The following is a 22,211-nucleotide window of genomic DNA, read 5'->3' as shown; positions in this document are numbered from 1 at the left end:
ACCAGTTTCCCCACTAATGTTTTTTTTTTTTTTTTCTGTTCCAGGATTCAATGCAGAATCCTATGTTGCATTTAGCTATCATGTCTTCTTAATATTCTCCAACCTGTGACAGTTTCTCAGTCTTTCCTTGCCTTTGGTAACATCAACAGTTTCAAAGAGCACTGTTCATGACTCTGTGCAATATCCTACAACTTAGTCTTTACTGATATTTTCTCATGATTAGCATGAGATTATGAATTACTGGGAAAGATGCCACAGCAATAATGTGCTGCTAAAAGTCCACAATATCAGCAGGTACATGATATTGATATGTGTCTTTCACTAAAGATGTTATCCCTGGGAGTGTTAAGGTAGTATCTGCCAGCAATCTCCAGTGTAAAGTTACTTTGTTCTCTTTGGGAGTACTTAGGGTGAGAAACATCTCCTGTTTCTGCTTAAATTTTTGCCCATTAATTTTAGCATTGATTGGTGGTTCTTGTGGAAGCAATTATTACTGCATGCTTTTAATGTTGCTTTTCCGTTTCTGTCATTTATTTTCTCCAATTGTTCATTGGAATCCTTTTGCAAGAAGGAGTAGTCTCCTCCTCCTGTTATGTGTATATTCAGTTAGTTATTTATATCAATATAGACTCATGGCTATTTATTTTAATCTTTGTTATTTATTTTGTTTCTCAAGTTGTTCCAACTTTAGTCATTGGGAGCTCTTTCAAGTTAGCTGCTGTAACTTTTCAATATGGACACATTCCTCTCTCTTTCTTTAAGCACTTTCTTACTTTCTGGTGCCAGAAAATGCTACAGTTTCATCTTATATTTTCCTTTCCCTCTCCCTGGAATCTACCATTTCTCTAAAGAGCTGGTTACTTTTTATTGGACAATGGTATTTAGAAACCAAGGTGTAAGTGCTAGGTGTGTTTGTTGCTGCTGTGGGGTGACTGCATGGAGTCTGTCTCAGTGGAGAGGGCTCATGCATAAGTGAAACCCACCCCTATCTGTCTCTCTATATATATCTGTAGATATATTTAAATCCTTTGACTCCACACTGATACATGTGACTCTAATGAGCACTACAGTGCTTATCCTTGTCTTTTTCTTTCCTTATCTGAGCCTCTTTCTCCAATGGTGAGAAACCTGGCTCTTATTATCTATAATACATTGGCTTGTTTAACCCGAGTATGCAGATAAAATCGTTTCAGAATTGTTAATCCCTGCCCCTATAAAGAAAAAAAAAAAACCACTAAGTACAATGTTTGGTTTGGGTTCTTTTGTTATTATTCTTACAATAGCTTACTGCCTTAAGCTTTCCTCATTTCTCTGTGGCTAGCCTGCTGGAACTAGAATTCCTAGTGAGTTTTTCCTACCTCTGATGCATTCTTCACATGGCAGTCAGAATTGATTCAGCCAAAATAAAAATCAGATTATCTTACTCTGCTGCTTACAATTTTCCAATATCTCCCTTTAGCCCATAATATAAAGGCTCAAGTTTTTGGTATTGCATATAAATCCCTTCCCAATATGGCTCTTATCTCATCATTTGGTTATTAGCTCTCTAGCTCCTTGCACTGAACCTGATTCAAAACTCCCTGTATGTTCATTGACAAAAAAAAAAAAAAAAAAAAAAAAAAGTATACAGTCTTTGATTGATAAAAGTGCTCTGAGAGCATTAAGTCCATGACAGTTTTCCTGAAAGGTAAAATTGAAAAGGGGAACTTGGAAATAAGAGAAGAGAGAAATAAGATGGTGGACCTAGTACTTTAGAAAGGTCATCTCCTTCAGCCTCTTGGTCACTCTGAATGTGGCACAGTTAATGGTTCAGCTCCTGGGAGCAAAACAGACCTGAGTTCAATCCATTTGCCACTTGCTAACCACACCTGGGACCAAAGCTGGTGTTATTGTCCTGACACCATGCTCTTTCCCTTGGAAGTAAAGATGGAGGCTCAGAGGAGACACCATCTGACCTGAGTCAGGGAGGAAAGAAAAGCATTCAACCTAGACATGTGAGCGACCAAAAGAAATGCTCAGGAAAGGGCAAAGGGATTACCTAAAACAACAAACTATCCATTTCAGTCTTCTCCATAGCTACTCTTTTATGTATGTACTATATACATGTACACTGTGTGGAAAGAGACTTTGCAATATAATGTAGCAGAAAGGATATAGAAATCAAAATTGGAAGTTTCATTTCCAGTCTTGGCTGTATCCCTGACTAGCTGTATAATCTCAATCATGCCATTTCATCTCCTGGAATCTTAAATTATTCCTATTTGAAACCCTGGAAGCTGAATTTATGACCTTTCACATCCCTTCCTTCTCTTTGCTTTTAGGATATTACTCATTTCCCTAGCCTTAACTACCTCTGCTCATCCCACTTTGCTCTCCCTGACACTCATGTAACTTTACTTGCAAAATGGACTTATAAATGCTGTGGGAGGCTGTGTCTATGACTTTGAAAGAGGGAGGAGGTGAAGGACGATGGCATGAGATAGGGGAGAGCAAAGCAGTGGCCACTAGGTGACCATGACCAACTGACCCCAGCTTCAAGTCTGTATCATTACCAAGCTACCAAGTGTTCTTATAGATTCCCCAGTGTATCCACTGTATAGGTGATGCAGGGTTAACCGACTACAAAAATACTGCCCCAAAGTTGACTAGACAATTTTGAATCACAGAACATCCTATTATGTGGCCGGTTGTATGTGTCTCTGTTAAGGATAAAACAATAAGAAATGGAATCAAATTGTGGCACAAAAAACTTTATGCTAGCCGTGAGGAGAAATCTGATGTCAGGCAAATATCTCACCGGCATCTAGTTTGTAGAATATCTTTCTCTTTTATCCCTTTCACATTTAACTGAACTGCCAAGAGGTAGTGACCAGATCACTCCCATAACGCCTGTCACCCCATTTATAAAAATACCAGATTTTTCTACATTTATGTAACATTTGGATTTTTGCCATTGTATGTTAATAAAATCTCTTACCAACTTTCACAGAAGATGGGGACTACAGGTCACATGTCTACATTACTACTTCTGTATGTCCAAAACTACTACAGCTGTCCTGTATGTCCAAAACATTTCATAGCAATTATGTGAAAAGAAATTGTCCCTTGTAAATTGAAGTCAAAGTCGACTTTGGACTAACTGAATCACATTATCATTAAAACTTAAATCATCATCACCATTTTCTTAAAATAATTATGTACAGTTATGCAATTGTCATTGTTTTTGGTATTTTGCATTGCTTCTATTTTATTTAGATCATGAAACTTCTGAATTATTTCACTGTGGTATTTAGAGCTTTCCTAGTGTACTCAGACATACAGATACCCAGTTTATTGACTTGTAATACAGCCTGCATATAAACACACAGACATGATTTTAGCACCAAGAGGAGTCCGCCTCTGGATCGTTCCACTGTTACATGCCAGTTAAGGCTCTGAACAGCTACATTATTGTGTCACCAATTCAGTCAGGTTGCAATATTTAAGAGAGTGGAAAAATACTACTAATGATGATATATTTTAAGCACCTTTTTAGCTCTAAAAGGCTCTTCAGGCAATGCACTGATGCTTTTTCAGTTGAAATAAAGATGTGAAGGTCCTTATTATTTAAGACTTTTAAATAAGCCAGATTTACCAATGTCAAATTACTGGTGAGTCGTTTGACCCCATATTTATTTCTAATTTCCACAAGCTGTTGGTAAGAGCTGCTGTAAATCAGGTTGCCATTGATCTTGGCTCCCGCTCATGTAATTCTAAGATGAACTGCTTATGATGAACAGTCTTTTTCTAAAGACTGTCGCTCTGAAGAGAACACCTGCAGAAGGAGTCCCCAGGACACCCTGGGACATGCATGGGTGCCGGCCATTCAGAGAATAGAGGAGGCAGCCACCTGTGCACTTATGTGGGGTGGAGGGGGACTACGAAGTGAACCTATACATCAGGACATCTGAGTGTGGAAAGCAGTGAAATTTGGCCTTAGAGGAGGCATTAGGGAAAATGATAAGCATGACTATAATACACCATCACTTAAAACTATCGATTTAATTAAAAGTAACTGCATATGCAGGGCACTTAAATGATTCTCACTATCAGACCTCCTATACGTCATGGTGTTTTTATTTGAGTACTCTGCTTTCTTAGCCAGAGGGAAAGCTCTTCGATCTCCCACAGGCTTTGCCTATTTCCACATGCAATGGAAATTGTCTGAGCCAATCATCCTTTTCCAATGTTGGCATCCTCAGGTTGCTGTGGCCATCCTTGGAGGGGAGTGCGGGGGAGCCATTGTCCGAAGAATAATGTAATAATGAGCTTTCCTTAAGTCCTTCTAAGACTGTCATTGTGCTCCTTGCTTCATGGCTTTTATTGAAGCCTTACAGCATGTCTGTGAGATACGTATGAAGAGAAGGTGGGCTTTTCTCTCTAGTTGGGAACAGGAGAGAGAATGATTTGTGATAAGGGAAAAGAGTTAGGAATCATGCTCTGCTTATTACTCTCTGCATTAAAAAAAAAACTATGGGGGAAGAAGGGGCAGCAGGTTGCTTACTCCTTCTGATCCTTCTGAGCCACAGTGTCTTGAGGCAGTGACTGCTTGGCAATTTGGAACCCATATCTTGGTGCAGGTGGGTCTCCTTACACATAAGAGAGAGCTCAGGAAATTCAGCTGGAAAGCAAATTGCCATAAATGAATCCTATTTTCTACTAACTCCCATTACATAATTTGAGATTCGTTTTGACTAGAAAAAACTCTTCAAGGGTATTTTTGGTGAGGAAGAAGTTAGGTGGTGGTAAGATATCTGCTTCAGGATATCCGTTGTTCCCTTTCCTTGGCAACATGTGTGGCCCTTAATTCTACTGTTGGGTTCAGGAATTTTAGATTGCCTTTCCTTATCTCAACCCAAATGCTTGGGGAACCCCATGATTTCACACTTCTGCTTTCAAGAAAGCCTTGGCTAAGTGAATGGTTGTGGAATCCAAGTACAAGCTGGGGAGCTTGAGTTGTATATGCTCTCTGGACATTGTCTCTGCATCTAGAAAATAGAAATCACACCAGTTTGCAGTCCACGATCCTTGTAAAGTGCTGAGTCCAGTGTTTTCTGTTTGCTCAGTTTATTCTGTTAATTTTGTGGTCTGTCAGGTATTTGCTATTCTTCCAAGGAAAGGGGCCAGAAAACAGATTTCCATAAATTTCACCTGTTATTATTCAGGTACTCTGTTTCCATCCTCTTGTTATCTTACTGATGACGGGGTTGGATTGTAGTGAATAGAAGTTCTACTTCACAATAGGTGTTTGCTGTGTTCCTGAGTCTAGATGTGGCATAGCTGTGATCTACAGAATCATACCTCACTTGTGGATTCAGCCATCTAGCACACTCTGCTTCTTTGTGTGAACACCTCTGATTTTCAAAGAGTTTGTAAACTAGAACAACAAATGTATCACCAATATCAGTGAAAAAAATTTACACATAACCCTTACTAAGACAGAATGATTTTCACGCTAAGTTTTTCTGGTACTTATTAAAGTTTTAATCTACAATCAAGAACATAGGATGAGAGCAATAAAGTTTTCAGCTTCCCATTGTTCACAATGGATACAAAGGATAGCACAAAGAAACTTGCTGCAAGCATTATTTTCTTGCGTGACTCTATGTGGAACTTTTCTTCATCTCAGCAGTGTTCTCTCTCTCTCTTTGGTTTCTGCATACTTTTTAGAGTTCTCTTCTGTGTATTTCAATCTACTATCTGACAAATAATGTATGCTAAATTGTAGATGACTGATGTCAGCTTATTGATAACATTCCATCAATAACAGATCAAGGTCAATCCTGGAACACAATGGTAGCACATTTCCTAAAAGCCTCATTCAATACCATACAGGATTCAAATATCCACTGTAACACAAGTTATTAATAGGATCCAGGTGTTCATTGTTTTCTTGCTAGACTTTCTAGTTCTATTATTTAGTGAAAACTAAAGAACCAACAGGCTAACTGCAATGAATAGCAGACTCAGCAATCAGCAGTCATGAAACCATCCAGCTTACCATTTGCATGCTGTTATGCAGTAGGTAGTTGAAGGTGGAGACCTTGTGATAAAGCACATTTTTGTTAGATTTTTCTCTTCTCGTGCCATATGTATGATTGCCTCCTGGTAACGAAATTGGTTCTACATGCTTAAATACTTTCCAAGTGCTGCTTTCCCCTTATGCCAATTTCCATTTCTGTGTCTTAATTGTCTTTCCTGTGCACCGGAGGGCTTCACATTTTCCCTCTTTTGCTCCAACTTCATTATCCAAAAACAGACGTCAGTGTATTTACTTTTGGGTTGCATATTCTTTCTTTCTTCCTTTCTTTCTTTCTTTCTTTCTTTTTCTTTTTCTTTTCTTTTGTTAACTTCTATTTATTTGTGAATAGTTCATAGTCAAAATCAGACCAGGTCATCCAATGTTTAGGTACCTTGAACAGTAATCAATATCCAAACATACTCCTTTGATGAGAGATGTTATTCATGGGAGAGCTGGAAATTCTAGTAAGTTGGCAAATTAATCATTTCTAAGCTGCTTATGGTTCAGTAGTACTAGAGATGGAAACTGTTTTGGGTAATCTTTTTTTTTTATTTTTTTTTAACGTTTATTTATTTTTGAGACAGAGAGAGACAGAGCATGAATGGGGGAGGGTCAGAGAGAGGGATACACAGAATCCGAAACAGGCTCCAGGCTCAGAGCTGTCAGCACAGAGCCCGACGTGGGGCTCGAACTCACGGACCGCGAGATCATGACCTGAGCTGAAGTCGGCCGCTTAACCGACTGAGCCACCCAGACGCCCTGATTGAGTAATCTTTCCTAATTAAATTTATTTAAGTTAATTTTTTTTTGCTCCATCCCAATGTATAACATTGCATACCTTCAATTTGTGAGAATATAATCTAATTGGCTCAATTCACAAGAATTTAGTTTCAGAGAATAGGTTGAAAGTTTCATATTAGTCCAAGGACTAGAGAGTAAGGAGCTCTAAGTTCCGTAGAATTTAGAAATACTGTAACGTATATAACATATATTTTAAAGCAAATTTAGCAGTTCATATTAAGACAAAGGTGACATGTGATGTTCTTTTCATATGACACGTGAAATTCCTGCCATACACTATTTTACCAGATTGGCCTTGCACATTCTTCCCTCTGCCCCTATTAATACCAATGTGAATCCCATGCTATGTATTCAAACTCCAGCACAAAGCCCAACTCTTTATGAAGCTGTTCACAATTATCCTCGCACACAGTGGACTGTCCCTTCTCTTAATGTTTCTGGTACCTGCAGTTAATGCCATATAATTTAGCACAATAAAGCCTTGCATTGGCTTTTGATTGGTTAAAGTCTTCCATGTCTCTCCAAACCTTCCATGTCCCCAGTGAAATTGTAAGTAGACCAGAAATTGTAGAATATATTTTATGCTGTTTGCTTCATTCCAGTGTTTAGTATATAGTGATTTACACTCATACATACTTGTTACTTGATTCATGTAACTGCTGGCTCTGGATCCTAAGGATTTTATTGGTTGGAATTATGTTAACTTATTATTTTTTTACATGCATACTCATGCTATTCCATATATACTCAGTTAAATTGCTTCCTGATTGCCCCCCCCCCCACCTGGACACATACACACACACACACACACACACACACACACACACACATAAATATGCACAAACAAGCAGATATTTACTTTGACATGGTCCGTGTACATCATCTTAGCAGTGTGTCAGTAGTCATTTCAAATGGACCTTCCAACTTCCCTCTTCCATTCTCATCAAATATGTTTATGTAGATATTTCCTCTGACATAACCCCACAAAAGACATAAAACTGTATTTACTTAAACATATAGAACAGGCCCCTTATTTGTATCAAAAGTGTTATCAATTTTGAAAATCTAGTCTGAGATTAAGATCTTTATTCATTTTCAGGACAAACCTCAGGTTTTGAGTGAAGCCAACTTGAAAAACCTCACCTTCGAGCAACAAATATCTCTGAGCATGTTCTCTACTTCAAACAAAATATTTCCTTATTTCTAAAATTCATATTTAAAAAAGCTTGTGAGCAAATCATTTCTAAAATGACTGGGAATTTACTTCAGAAACTGTACACTGCTTGCCTACAGTAGGCATGGCATTGTGTTAAGTGTACTGTGGATAACACAACAAAGATTAAAATATCATCTGCATCTAGGCTGATCATATAATTTTTCTCTAAACTAGAACAGTTAGGGAGTGAAAGGGGAGCTATTATAATTACACCAAGAGGATAGGCATACAGCGGGGCTGTCCAGGGAGATTCTGCTCCTATAGTCACTTGATATATTCTGTATTAGTTTCTTAGGGCTGGTATAACAAATTACCATACACCTGGTAGGTTGAAACAATAGAAATTTATTGTCTTACTTTCCAGAGAAGAGCAGTCCAAGATTAGTAATGCTGAGCCAAGATCTTCGCGTTGGCAGGGCTATGCTCTCCACAGACTATAGGGGAGGGTCTGTGTGTTGCCTCTTCCAGTTTCTGGTGACTGCCAGCATCCCAGGGCTTGTGATTGCATTGCTCCACTCTCCTTCTTTGTGGTCACACAGCTTCCTCCTCTTCCATCTTGATGAAATCTCTCTGTGCCTCCCTGTTATGAGGAAACTTGGGAGGGAATTTAGAGCCCACCAGGATAATGAAAATTAATCACTCAATCTCAAAATCCTTAACTTAATCAGAGCTGCAAAAACTCTTTTTCCTTATATAAAGAGATATTTATAAATTGAGGAATTAGGACGTGACATCTTTGGAAGCCATTGAATAATTTGGAAGCCATTGAATAACCCATTATTCAATGGCTTCCACACCATCCCTACCCTTAATGTATTCCTGGTGTCACCAAGGGACAAAATACACAGTTAAGGAATTAGAAATCATATCAGGGAGTATTCATGACTCAGTTCCACATGAATGGTGTGGACCATATTGTGCTGTAGTAGAAGTAGAAATGAGGTAGACTTATCATTAAAGAATGACAGAATTTGGAAGGATGTGGGAGAACAATTGAAGGCACACACAGCCTGAGCAAGGTTTGAGGATGGGCATGAGCAGAGAGGTTTGGGAGACATGCTTAAAAGCAGAGGTCATGTTAGGAGCAATGGAATTAAGTTTGAGAGTGAGCCTGACATCCTACGCCAAGCAAGTCCTTCACATCCTCCTACCTTATTTATTCTAGCACTCCTTCCTTTCAACCTCCCAGTCAGCTCATCCTCTTTAAATCTCCATGATTCATCTGTTCTTTTCCCTTTCACAATTTTTGTAACTTTGCTTCCACATCCTGAGTCCCACTCACCCTGTTCTGCCTGCCAGGATGATTTCTACACCTCAGTCCCACTGTTCTTTTTTTTTTTTTTTTTTTAGTTTAGTTTTGAGAGGGAGAGACAGAGAGAGAGAGAGAGAGAGAGAGAGAGAGAGAGAGAGACGAACATGAGTAGGGAAGGAGCAGAGAGAGAGGGAGACACGGAATCTGAAGTAGTCTCCAGGCTCTGAGCTGTCAGCACAGCTGTTGAACATGGGACTGAAACTCACAACTGCAAGAACATGACCTGAGCCGAAGTAGGACACTTAACTGATTGAGCCACCCAGGCACCTGACCCATATCCTTACTACTTTGCTTTGCAAACCTGTTGTACAAGACTATGAATTCTTTGAGAGAAAGGGCCATGCCATGTGCATCTTGGTATCTCCAGTGCTTTATTAGCACAGGCTAATAAACGGATATATAGATTTATACCAAGGACACTGAGACTCCTTTGAATGTCTTCAATTAATAAGAATGATAAAAGTGGTGGTGGTATTTGTTTTTTGTAAGGTAGTGATCCCTTCTCTTCCACCAAAAATGAATCTGGAACTCCTTAGACATCATCTGGGTCAGCCCAATAATTTCACCCTCAGTCTACTTAGAGGTAATAGCAAATTATCCTTGTTAGAAGCTATGTGCAGTATGTTCTTTCTAAAGATATTTGGAAGTGATACAGATGATTTTCTTCTATCAATTTCAAGCACGTTTTATCTCACTTCCTCCTTCATGTTACCCACTTTCATAATCTACACATTTTCTCTTGTTCTGCCTTCAGGCAGTTAGGAAATAAATAATTAGCTACCTGTTCTTGATAGCCCACAAATGATACTGGTTTCTGGTCACTGTAATTAAAGGTGACTTAAGTAGAAGAAATTGGGTATCTGCTCATTAATAAGCAAGGTTATGTTCATAAGCTGCTTTGCCACTGTCAGGCTCCTAAATCCAACCCCAACAGCTTTCCATTAAAACAGGGGATTAACTGTCGGTGCAGCACAATGGAAGGGACAAGAAGAACAGCTCCTTGGGTCCCAACAACAAATTACTTCTGAACCAAACCTCTGATTAATAGCTCCAGAGTTGCCGCTCTGCTTTGCATAATTAAGTTTCATGGAGTGTTACAATTAACAGCCTTGCCATCACCCAGGTAGACACAGCCACCATTTATTTGGCCAGCAGTGTCAAAAAGTGCTGGGTGGTGAATAAGAGGCATTTATAAGGGGATTAGGTGCATTCTGGTCATAAATTGAATAAGGCTATAATAATCTTCCAACAAAAAGCTACAAATATGATGATCCCATGATACCAACCCAAAGTCTCCTTTCATTTTTTTTTCTGCTGATGTGGGTGTGAGAACTCCCGTCCCTAGTCAAACACTAGCTATGGTGCTGTGAAACTTGTAGATATGCATGCAATTTGACAGCTTCCTCTCTCTAATATGTCATGGACTTTCTGAACCTCCAATGAATAACTTGTTTTATACCATTTATTATGGTGGCATTTGTTATCATACAGGTAGTCAGACATGCACTGCAGATGTCGGGTAAGCTTCAGACTCTTGGAATTATCTGGGAAGAAAGCCAAGATGTCATTAGAAGTACCAGGATACAACAAAATGCTGAGTGCTTTGTTGGTTGTGAGCAGGCCAGGAATTAACCATTCATATCAATGCCTGGGATTAAAACATGACCAGAAAACATCCCTTTTAGAGTTTCTTTTTTTTTTTTTCTGTGAAATGTCCTTTCTCTGACACAGTTACTACCTTGACCAATGTTATTTTTTTATTTTTATATTTTTAAATGTTTTTATTTATTTTTGAGAGAGAGACAGAGAGACAGAAACAGAAAACTAGTGAGGGATGGGCAGAGAGAAAGGGAGACACAGAATCTGAAGCAGGCTCCATGCTCTGAGTTCTCAGAACAGAGCCTGATGTGGGGCTTGAACTCACAAATTGTGAGATCATGACCTGAGCCGAAGTCGGACACTTAACCGACTGAGCCACCCAGGCGCCCCAATGACCAATGTTATTTAGACATTTCAGGCAGATAGATCAACAACAGCCATGATATGGATGATAGCCTCTGTATAGTCAAGTTCTTCTTAAGTCAGTAGACATGAAGGAATGGATGATAACAACTAGTTTTATGGGGTTTCTTACCGTCAAGTGTTTTTCCATTCTTTTTACTTGCACAAATGTGTTCAATAAAGAACTTGTAGCATATTTTATTAGCTTTAAGTCTTTCTGCCTTTCTTACTTCCTTACCCCTTCCTTCCTTTACTACCCTCCCCTTCCTCAATTTGCTCATTCCCCCTTCTTCTTTCTCTTTCTATCCTTCTCCATGTTTCTTCTTAGCTACCTTTATACAATGTCTGAGACTTGATCAAGAGTGAATAATGGGAAACCAGGAAAGCCAAATTCAAGTCCTGGAACTGTCATTCTTTCTGAGTCTCGTTTTAGGAAAGCTGGTTAAACTAAGTCCCAGGTTGCTTACTTCAAAAAAAAAGGGGGGAATAAGGAGAAGAAAGAATGGGGGATAAAGAAGAGGAGGAGGGGCAGAGATAAAAAAAAAACCTGTTGTACCTACAATAAAATGTTGCCATGAAAACCAAAAGAGATGGTGTCTGTGAAAGCCCTATGTAAATTGTATAAATTCTACAAATTTCACTTGTTTTTGCTAACCACCTAATAAATATTTTCAGGAATTTTACTAGGTTTTAGAGCCAGGCATATTTGAAAAAAAAAAAAAAAAGACAGACCATGCTCTAGACAAATTGGGTGCCTCGTTACGCACTTACCAGGAGGAAAATGCTGCCATTGCTTGCTAAAATCCCATTTGTCTTGCAAATTTCTATAATGAACAGATTTTGGAATAAATACCATGTAATCTGTGATGACAGTTCTCTCATTTCTTTTTTATTAGTTCAATCTTCTCAGCATCTGAACCACATAGCTACAGAACCTCCATAATCATTAAGGCAGCTGGGTCGTATGCATTTTTCCCCTTTTTTTGGCACATAACTGAGTCCCCAGCCAGTCTCTTGTTACTAGGCCCATGTTCTGGTTGCTAAATGCACCTGTATAAGAACACCAAATCGGAAAAGAAAAACAGTGAGCTGTGTGGCCTTTGCAATAATATGCCATTTCCCCACTGACCTTTACCTGGGTATATTTAAAACTTGAATTTTACTTGGAGCTTGTGGAGAACTTGAATTGCATTAAACAATAGATTACCTTAAAATAGATCATCTCTATGGAACATAATGTGGTTGTGGTAAACGCTAATCCTTCTTTTTCTCTATGCTTTTTCTCTTTTGTCTTTCCCTAGGTAAGTGATTTTTTATTATTGTTTCGAGCTTCTTCAAGAGACAGCTCAAAGGCCTGCTCAGTTCTCAGTCCCTTTGTAAGGAAGTCTTTGGCCAGTTACTATTTATTCTGCTCAGTGGTTCCATTTCATCTCTTGGATTCTACAGCATGACAAGGCACATGGAGGTATGGCTGTTTACCATTAATGGGTTTGCATCTGTTCGTGGTAAAAGGAATGTGAGTGTTGGATCAGTGTCAATGATACAGTTAAAAGAAATTGCTAAGGATTGAATGCCAGAAGACAGTCATTTTATCTCTGCCTATCAACTCATTTTATAGGTTCTCATGAATTCTATGTGAATCTAATAGTACAAATAAACTTGGTGAAACATCTAAGTGAATTATAATAATTTCATTTCTACTAACTAAAGACTTTATAAATAATTTTTACCTCTTTTTAAAAAGGAGAAAACAGGTTTAAATATATTATTTTGTTTATAGACCAATTGGGTACATATCGGAGTGTGAGTATTCTCAGATGATGGCATTCAGTATGCTTGGACATATAATTGAAAACATTAGGAAAATACAAGTATAGAGTGTCAATGGATAATTCACTTCATGGACTAAAATTATTCATATTCCTTGTGTTTTTGACTTTTAGCACATTAAGTCCTTGCCCCATAAAATTTACTGTAGAACTGTTCTATCAATTCTGAAATCAGAATATTTAATGGAATTGCCAAGAAGACATTCAGAGTCATGAATCTCACCCCACAGCACCTGAAGAGGGTCTTCTAATTCAGGTGGTTGTGGAAGTCAAAGCTGGGCTAAGTGATAATGACAGAATCTGTAGCAAGAGCAAATGGTGATGACATAATAAACAGTTAACTGCAGACTTTAACCTAGATGAAACACAGGTATGATTTCATTGTAGTATTTCTACTAGAAATCTCCTCTGTCTGCTAAGTCGATAGAAACTTTAACCAGGTGTGGCTAAAGGAGATTTCTTACTCTGATTCAAGTGGAAGACATACTCTTCCTTCATCACCCTGGTTCTATGTCATTCACTGACACGTTCCATGATAGTCTATGTCATTTCCTTTATTATACTAAATACATGGAGCATCCCTGTCTACTTTACTTGTTAAAAGATAATTCTCAGAAAAGGTAAAATGATAAAAGCAATACTTTTTTATGATAAAACATGAACAATATATTGTTTAAATCATTATGAATGAAGAAACGGGGAAGATGGTATATATGTTCCAAAAGAGAAGTCACAGAAGTGCAAATGTGTGTACAATAAAGGAATATGGAAATCAATTTGAAATGAACAGGAGACTGGATTTTTCCAAGGGGGAGAAGGAAGTTGATTGAAACTGCATGAGACTGAATTTATTTCCACGTCTGTAGATGGAATTGTGTTTGCAATGCTATCAGTTATCTACAATTTACAGAGTTGTAAAATATCACAAAGGCTAGAATGAGATAGCCCAGTAGGGTGTGCTCTAAACAACGCACCATTTTCCATTAGACACTCTGTAATCTCATTTGCTTGTTTCAAATTCTCTTACATACTCAAAAGTGTCAATTTTAAAACAGGAAGTCACCATCTACCATATTTTCAGATTCTGATAATCTATGCTCCTATTTATTAAAGTTCAGATCTGTGCCAAGTCTGGAACTTCAGGTAGTACAAGGCTTCCTTTGATTTTGTGAACAATTCTGCCTTACTTTTTTTTTTTTTTTTTTTTTTTGGTGAGTTTTCTGGAATGCTTAGTTTTACCACTGCTATTAAAGAAAGTCTTAGTATTTTACTAAAAAAAAGTACACATTCATAAGAAATGTTTGCTCAATCAATGTGACCTTTAAAGCTATGCATTAGCTAGAAGCTCTTTATTTTTTGGTTATTTATTAAATAGTATTATTAAAGTATTCCTCCAATGGAAAAGGTTGGATTTGAAACCTTATGCTTGCAGTACCTTTGCCCCTGAACACATTTTGTCCCTGTAATTCATCTTCCTAAGTAGTGTGGTGTTTCGCAGATCTCATATTTGTTTCATATCAGTGAGATTGTGATGTAGCTATAACATATTATCTAGTTTTGTTGGCTGTTTTTCCAATGTGGATGTGCATCAAGGCATCTCATTCACCAATTTGGGAACACTTCCCCAAATGGGTAGGAACCAGAGGGAAAAGAGGTGGCCCAAGCTGAAGGGGGGAGAAAGGCAAGCATCACAGAAGCATGGGAGGCTGTCTTCATAGAGGAGCACTGTGATTTCAGCTCCCAGTCTCATGCGGCAGGGGAGTCTGTGGGTGTGATTGCCTCCCAGCAGACATGCAAGAGTTGTTGCTATGCAAGCCCATTTGCCTCTGCAGAATTCTGCTTCACGCTGTTGTCACTGATGAAAATCCCTCTCAGTGGGCTAAGGCTATGGTGGCACCAGGACCCACAGTGATGACTTTTTCAGGAGAGGCAGTGCTTCTTTCCAGCACTTCCCAGAAAATCATATCATTTTCACTGTTAGCAGCTCTCCCTGAGATTTCCCTAACTCCTCTCACTTAGAAGATCCAGCTGTGCTGCTGGGAGAAGTTTGAAAGTGAAAGACCTGTTCCAGTATTTTTCTTCCTCATAAACCATCTGGATTTTTTTTCCTTTCTGAGATTGTTTTCTTTTTAGGGTGCAAAGAGGAAGCTCCCAAAGAGAACAGACTCCTCAGCCAAGACTTCCCACTGATTCGATCAAACTCTGATGGGAACCTATGTGCTACTGGATTTACTGTGTAGATTCCTCTTAGAGTGTACAAGGTCACTGCCATGACATGGTTCATCTTTGAACTTTTCTTTTTTGGAGTAAATTGGAACCAGAAGGTTTGACTTGATTAAGGCAATAAAGATGGCCATTGGTGCGACCGAGTCCAGAACACCAATCTGTTTACTCTTTGTTATTTCTTTATTTGATTCTCTATGGCATATGCCATGTGAAGTGTAGATTCTAAACATTTAGTGTTTTATTGTTTCATAGCTGATTTTACTTCCAGTTTCGTGAAGGGGCCCTAGATCTCTACACATTACCTGTCAGACATATCCTTGGGATGAGGATACCCATCAGCCTGAAATCTATTCACTTTTTGTGAAATGATTTACTAACAGCTCATGGAGTTCTGAGATAATCCATTTTCTGGCTTTAAATTCTAAAAACCAAATGTGTGGGGTGCCTGGGTGGCTCAGTCAGTTGAGTGTCCAACTTCAGCTCAGGTCATAATCTCACATCTCGTGAGTTCGATCACTGCAGCTGACAGCTCAGAGCCTGGAGCCTACTTCGGATTCTGTGTCTTCCTCTCTCTCTCTCTCTCTGCCCCTCCCCTGATTGCTTTCTCTCTCTCTCTCTCCCAAAAATAAATATACATTTTTAAATTTTTAAAAAAATTTAAAAATATTCAAAAGTCAAATGTGTTTTGTAAATAAATAAAAAATATGATTTCTCTCCCATGCACCCACTGAAGTCACAGAGGGTGTATGTCTCCAGGATGATAGGAAGGAAGGCCTGAGGCATGTGGTGCCTGTCATTTGTGCAGGGCTGCTTGGCCGTCTCAGTCCCTGCTCTGTCCTCCTACCTCATTCCCATTCACAAACTCTACCCAGCTCTGAAAAATACTGAGATTTCCAAGGGGCCATCTCCCATACTGAGAGAGACAGGATTATCAGGTGGCTGTGGCTTATTAAGCTGTGCATATCTGTGTTCTCAGACTTCTTTACAGAGCAGGCAGTCATTGGAGCACAAGGCTGAGTGACCATCCCTTCCTCCCCCCATAGCTTTTCTTCCTTTCTTTTTAATTCTCTCAGTATCATATCATACCCCTCCTGCCTGAGCCTGCAGTCCAGAGAAGAGCATCCCCATGTGCAAATTTTAGCTGCAGATTGATTTCTAGAATCATGATGTGAAGCCACAAGCAATATGCCAGGTGGAGGAGAGTGTGATCTAGCTTCCTTATATAACCCTCTGTAGCTCAGTCACTGAATGTCACTATTTCTCAAGTCCATATATTATCTCACTATAGCAGATGCAATAAGGCAGAAATACAGGGTACTTGGAATGCAGTTTATTAAGACATGTTTTGGAGCCAGTTGGAAGGGCACTGGCTAGAAATGTTAATCACAGTAACCACCAGGGTATTGACCTGCTTGCTGTTCTCCTCTGCCTTGGGGGATTGGAACAGGGCACCCAGCCCCTATCACTCGAATTCTGGTTGATTATGATTATGACTTCCTTCTGGCATGTGTATCAAACTGTATCTTTTTACTTATTTGGCAAACAACAAAATAATAGTGTGGAGGTCACAGCATACCCACTGTACTAGAGTAGGAAAGAAAAAGATTCCTGCAGGGAGGAAAGGGGCAATTTTTTGAACCTCTAGGAAATTTTCTGGATGTTGGAAAGAATCTGAAAAGCCACAATCAAAAAAGCAATATTGCATCTATATCGCAATGAGCTTTTCTAGGAGCTGAAAATGGCATTATTACTCCTGGAGAAAAGAGTGCTTTTTTCCCCCTCCCTTTTGATTTAGACTTCTGTGAGTTAAAGTGTTCTGGTGTTTTAATGGTCTGTTTTAAAGATGGAAAGGGCCCTTATGTGTCAGAACACAAGCCTGTCCCAGTCAGCACGGGGCTTTGTTTGATTATGAAGCTTGTTTGGGATAGATGATATTTTTATAGCTTCTGCTTTGCTTCACCGACGGCCATATTGATGTAGCTCTCCAGGACGGGCCTAATAAATAGTTTATAAAACTGTAAGGCCATTCTCTTGGGTAATCTACCACTGTGCCTTCCCAGACTGCAAAATTGCACGTCCAGAGTGAGCTGGCTTCTCACACACACAGCTGGCCTCAGGCCTTGGGTAGGAGATTTCATGGTGTGTGTATGTATATGTGTGTACCTTCAAAAGAACTGCCTGAACTTTCTTGTGAACATTTTAGAAGAGCAGTGGAGAGTGAAATGCTGAGATGGAGTGTTTCATTAATGTTGCTCAATCTGTGCTCAGATGTTGTGGCTGCTGGGAAAGCTGGGGCCCAGGAAAACTGTGGAAAACCCTTCCAAAGTGTTTTAAGCCTCTGTGATCTCATTATTTGCCAGAAAACTAAGAAGGAGCTGGGAGACAGTAGAAAGATGGTGAATTGGACCTGCTGGCACATCAAGATAGAGGTGGTAAGAGGTGATCAAGCACACAGCCTGCTCAGGATCCAGGTGAGACCTGCAATTCCTTTAAGGAGGATGGCAGAAGCTAGCTCCCCCTGGGCAAGGATAGGGACTGTGCCCATAGGGGACACTTTTACAGTAGCATGCTGACAACCAGGGGAGTGGGGGTGGGGCAGAGCTCACCGAGGCCATGGATGCTTGCATGCTAGGACAGAGGAGGCTCTGTGTTGACATTAGTAAGTATCTGCAGATATCTGTGCCAGCAGTTCTGCGTTCATCATCTATCTCAATAAATTATCACAGTGTCACAATGTTGAAGATGAGGAAATTGCTTCAGAGAGGGTTACAGAACAGACAAAACAAACTTACCAAAACAAAACAAAACAAAACAACAGCAACAACAACAACAATACCTGAAAACTTGACTCACAGTGGTTCAGCTAACTGGCAGAGTCAGAATTTGAACCTGTATTTTTGTCTGACCACACAGCCTTGCACAGTGAACTATACATGACATGAGCAATGTTGGTGTTCTGTGTAAGCTATGTAGGCAACTATTTATGAGATATGACTTTAAAAACGGGGAAATGCCCTTGCCCAGAAATCCCCACTGCTCCAAATACCTGAGCATTTCAGGCTGATCTGTCTGAAAACACACCTCTAGTTTGAGGATTTCAGACTTATTAAAATTCAAGTGTCCCTGGGAGAGATAAAACATAAGCTGCTATTTATTCTTGAAACTCCATTCCATTGGCTTCACCAGAGCAGGGTTTAATGGAGTCACAATAATAGTCCCAACAAGTCTTTCTCAAGCTCTGCCCCCACCCACCCAGTGGGAATGGAGGCTCTTCTAAAGACCCTTCCAGCTAGTTCTGGGAATCCAAGGCACGTTGCAAATGAATCCCTGGAGGAGCTTCTTGGTTTCTTGGGATTGTTTATTGTTTCCTGTTCTCATCTGTTTGTTCTGGTCACATCTCCTGGTACTCCTAATCCTCTGCTAGCTGCAGGTTCTCACCCGGAGATGTGCTGGCAGGGGCAGCTGCCTCTGACAGCCCAATGTGGATGGCAGCTGTTTGCCCCTACTCTGCATGTGCCAATACCACCCATTCATTTGCACAGCATCCAGTCACCCACTGTAACTGCTAAGCTGCTAGCCCCTTCCTTTTGGGTGGTCCATACAGGATGGAGTGAACTAGCTCATTTAGTTTTTAGTTGTTCCTATATTGAAGTCAAAATCACCCTAAGGCTCAAGCACAGGCCATCAGGCAATCTGAATCACAGGTAACATTTTCTGTTGAGGATTGCCACCCTAATCTAGCATTCACCCACTCTTGTTGAACTCAGCTGTGTGACTCACGATCCCTCATTCAATGCTTGACCCTCTGGGTCTCCAGAGAGTCCCAGATATGTCTGAATACCAGTGTGAATACAGGACAGCTGGAGAGGTAGAACTTTGAGATGCTGTAGGTAACAGGTTTTCCCGAGGGCTCTTTATGTGAGGTCCCACTTTCTAGATATAGCCTTTGTCACTGGAATGAATGAATAGAAATGCTGAGAGTGAATTGTCTCAGTGGGTTAGAAAGGGAAGTCTCTGGAAGCTGGAGTATTGGGGAAGGGGCTTTGTGTTTGTCTCAGGTCACGTCTTCCTCCCAGGTACCTTGCCCACCTCCACACCACTGGTGGTCTTATCAGGGTAGCATAGGCAATGAGTGGCTGGTGACCCCCCAGAGTCTGCAAAGACCCAGCATTCTTCACAGGTAGTTCTTCGCAGGCTTCTATGGACCCTAGAATTTTGTAGTTCCCAAGGAAAAGGAAATAAGAATGTAAACCCTTGTCCAGGCTTGCACATTAACTGTGTGACCCCAGCCAAGTCCGTTTAGCGTGACTAACACCAGCTTATCTCCTTACCTGTGACTAACGAACAGGAATACTGACCCTACTTGCCAAAATTCAACTAATGGTAAAGATATGCAAATAAATATCACCAATTAAAATGGAATTAAATTGCCATCCAAATATAAAGCAGAAGAAAACTAGAACATAAATATTTGTCTCATCTCTCATGTGAAAGTTTCCTAAATCAGTGTTTATCATCCAAAGCAAACAAACAAGTAGTATCAACTTAATCCATTATTCATTATACCCTGATTTCAACAAAGCAAACACCATCTAGGATAAATCTGGGCCTTGTTATTTCTTTTTTTTTTTTTTAAGTTTATTTATTTATTTATTTTGAGAGAGAGAGAGAGAGAGAGAGAGCATGAGTGGGTGGAGGAGCAGAGAGAGAATTCCAGGTAGGTTCTGCACTATCTGCACCAAGCCTGACACAGGGTTCGAGCCCACAAACTGTGAGATCAGACCTGAGCCAAAGTCAAGAGTTAAACACCTAACTGACTGAGCCACCCAGGCACCCTTGGGCCTTGTAATTTCTTATCCAAGTTACTGCTATGATCTTTTAGCTCATTCCTAGTGCCTTTAATATATTTCCCACAGGTCTGCGATAATGCTCTTTTTAAGGGTTCATCAAAAGCAAAGTAAGCCATGATGGATCTGGCACTATGTTAGGCCCAGTTGTGGGATGATATCGAGTTGAATCTTCTATATTCAGGACAACTAAAGGCTATGCATGTCTCACCTTTTACCACTCCCTTCAAACTTCCAAAAGAAACAGCCAAGAGGCAAGGCCAGGCAAATGTAAAGTACTGACTTCCATGAGTCTGCAGCCTAAACTTCAACACATTTGGTCTGCCGCAAGCTAGCCTGATGGTCAAGAGCAGAGTCTCTGCTCTGGCTGTTCATGAGAATCACCTGGGAGATCTGAAAATAAAAACAAACAAAAACAGTGGTTCTCAGGCTTTTTCTCACAGGATTCCAATTTAATTGGTCAGGGCTAAAGCTTGGGCATCAATGTTCTAAAAGTGCCCAGATGATTTTGATGTGCTGCCTGCGTTGAGAGCTATGGATTTGGGGAACTTTTGCATGGGCTATGGCCTGGTTTGGACCCCAGACAGTCTATTTTCTATTTCTTCCAAGCCCAAAGCAGAGTCTGGCCCCTCTCTTTTTTTTTTTAATTTTTTTTTCAACGTTTATTTATTTTTTGGGACAGAGACAGAGCATGAACGGGGGAGGGGCAGAGAGAGAGGGAGACACAGAATCGGAAACAGGCTCCAGGCTCTGAGCCATCAGCCCCATAGCCTGACGCGGGGCTCGAACTCACCGACCGCGAGATCGTGACCTGGCTGAAGTCGGACGCTTAACCGACTGCGCCACCCAGGCGCCCCTGGCCCCTCTCTTTTAAAGCACTTGAAAGGAAATAAGCACTTTGGTTAAATGGAGACTGAGGAGCTATGAACCTGACAGCCTGTGGAATTTGCCCAGTGTCTAGGAGCTGCTTATAGGTGCTTGACTTCTGGGTGTCTCAGGTTGGGATAACTCCCAGAAGGACTATTTCTAGGTCTTCATAACCTCTCCAGGCTCTAGGAAGCAAGAGTCCAGAGAGAGACAGAACAAGGAGGCCAGGAGCCTTCTGGTACCTTCCTAGAGCTCTTCTTCTTATGCCAAACTTAGCATTGAAAGAATAGAGTTTAAAGAGAGAGTCCCTCACAGAAGTCCAGGAAGTTTTACTCTTATCACTGATGCCCAGAACTTACCCACAAGAGGAACTCCATTTGGAAACAGCATGTAGCTTCTTTTATCCAGAAGTCAGCCAGACAAGAAACATGTAAGCCTGTCTTTGAGGGGACTGTAAGCCGGGACAAAAAGACTACAATCTATAAGCCTGTCCTTGAGGGTACTGTAACCTAATGATGGGGGCCAGAAGTCAGCTGCAACCCTGACCTCCCCTCTGCCTTTGCAGGATGCAATCTGAATTCCAAAGTCTGACAGAATTGGTGATCTGATGGTTTCCTTCTTGTGAGTTTTCTCTCTCTGGCCATCCCCCATACACACCTAAGTAGTTCTCTGCATGATTATTTCCTACCAGTATCTCATGCAGATCCTCTGCCTTCTCCTGCTTTTCCCCATGGCTACTTCCTGCTGGCCTGGAAATGTCACCTCAGCTGTTTCTTCCTCTAGAAAGCCTTCCCTGGCACCACTAGTCAGTGGAAAGCTCCTCTCCTGTGCTCCAATAACATAGTATGTACACTTCTTCCCCAGAAAATTCCATATCCAATTTTGTTTGTTTCTTTGTTGGTATTTTTTAATTCAACTTTCTGATGGAAGAAACCAGTCAGTAGCTATAGATGTTCTGCCCGGTGTGGTGGTCACTAGCCTTATGTGATTTTTGAAGTGTGGCTAGTACGTACCCATGTTGAAAAGATAATATTTTTAATATATTAAGTTA

General features: G+C 40.2%; 1 protein-coding gene across 1 annotated transcript in view; it reads left to right on the top strand.

The window, feature by feature from the left end:
* Nucleotides 1–22,211, top strand: part of OPCML (opioid binding protein/cell adhesion molecule like) — a 1,064,335-nt gene that overhangs the window by 210,215 nt on the left and 831,909 nt on the right. The window lies entirely within an intron of this gene.

The sequence above is a fragment of the Leopardus geoffroyi genome, chromosome D1 (genome assembly GCF_018350155.1).
Source record: "Leopardus geoffroyi isolate Oge1 chromosome D1, O.geoffroyi_Oge1_pat1.0, whole genome shotgun sequence".
In the NCBI taxonomy this organism is placed as follows: Eukaryota; Metazoa; Chordata; class Mammalia; order Carnivora; family Felidae; genus Leopardus; species Leopardus geoffroyi.
The sequence above is the reverse complement of the archived record's forward strand: the minus strand, read 5'-3'. Positions and strand labels throughout refer to the sequence as shown.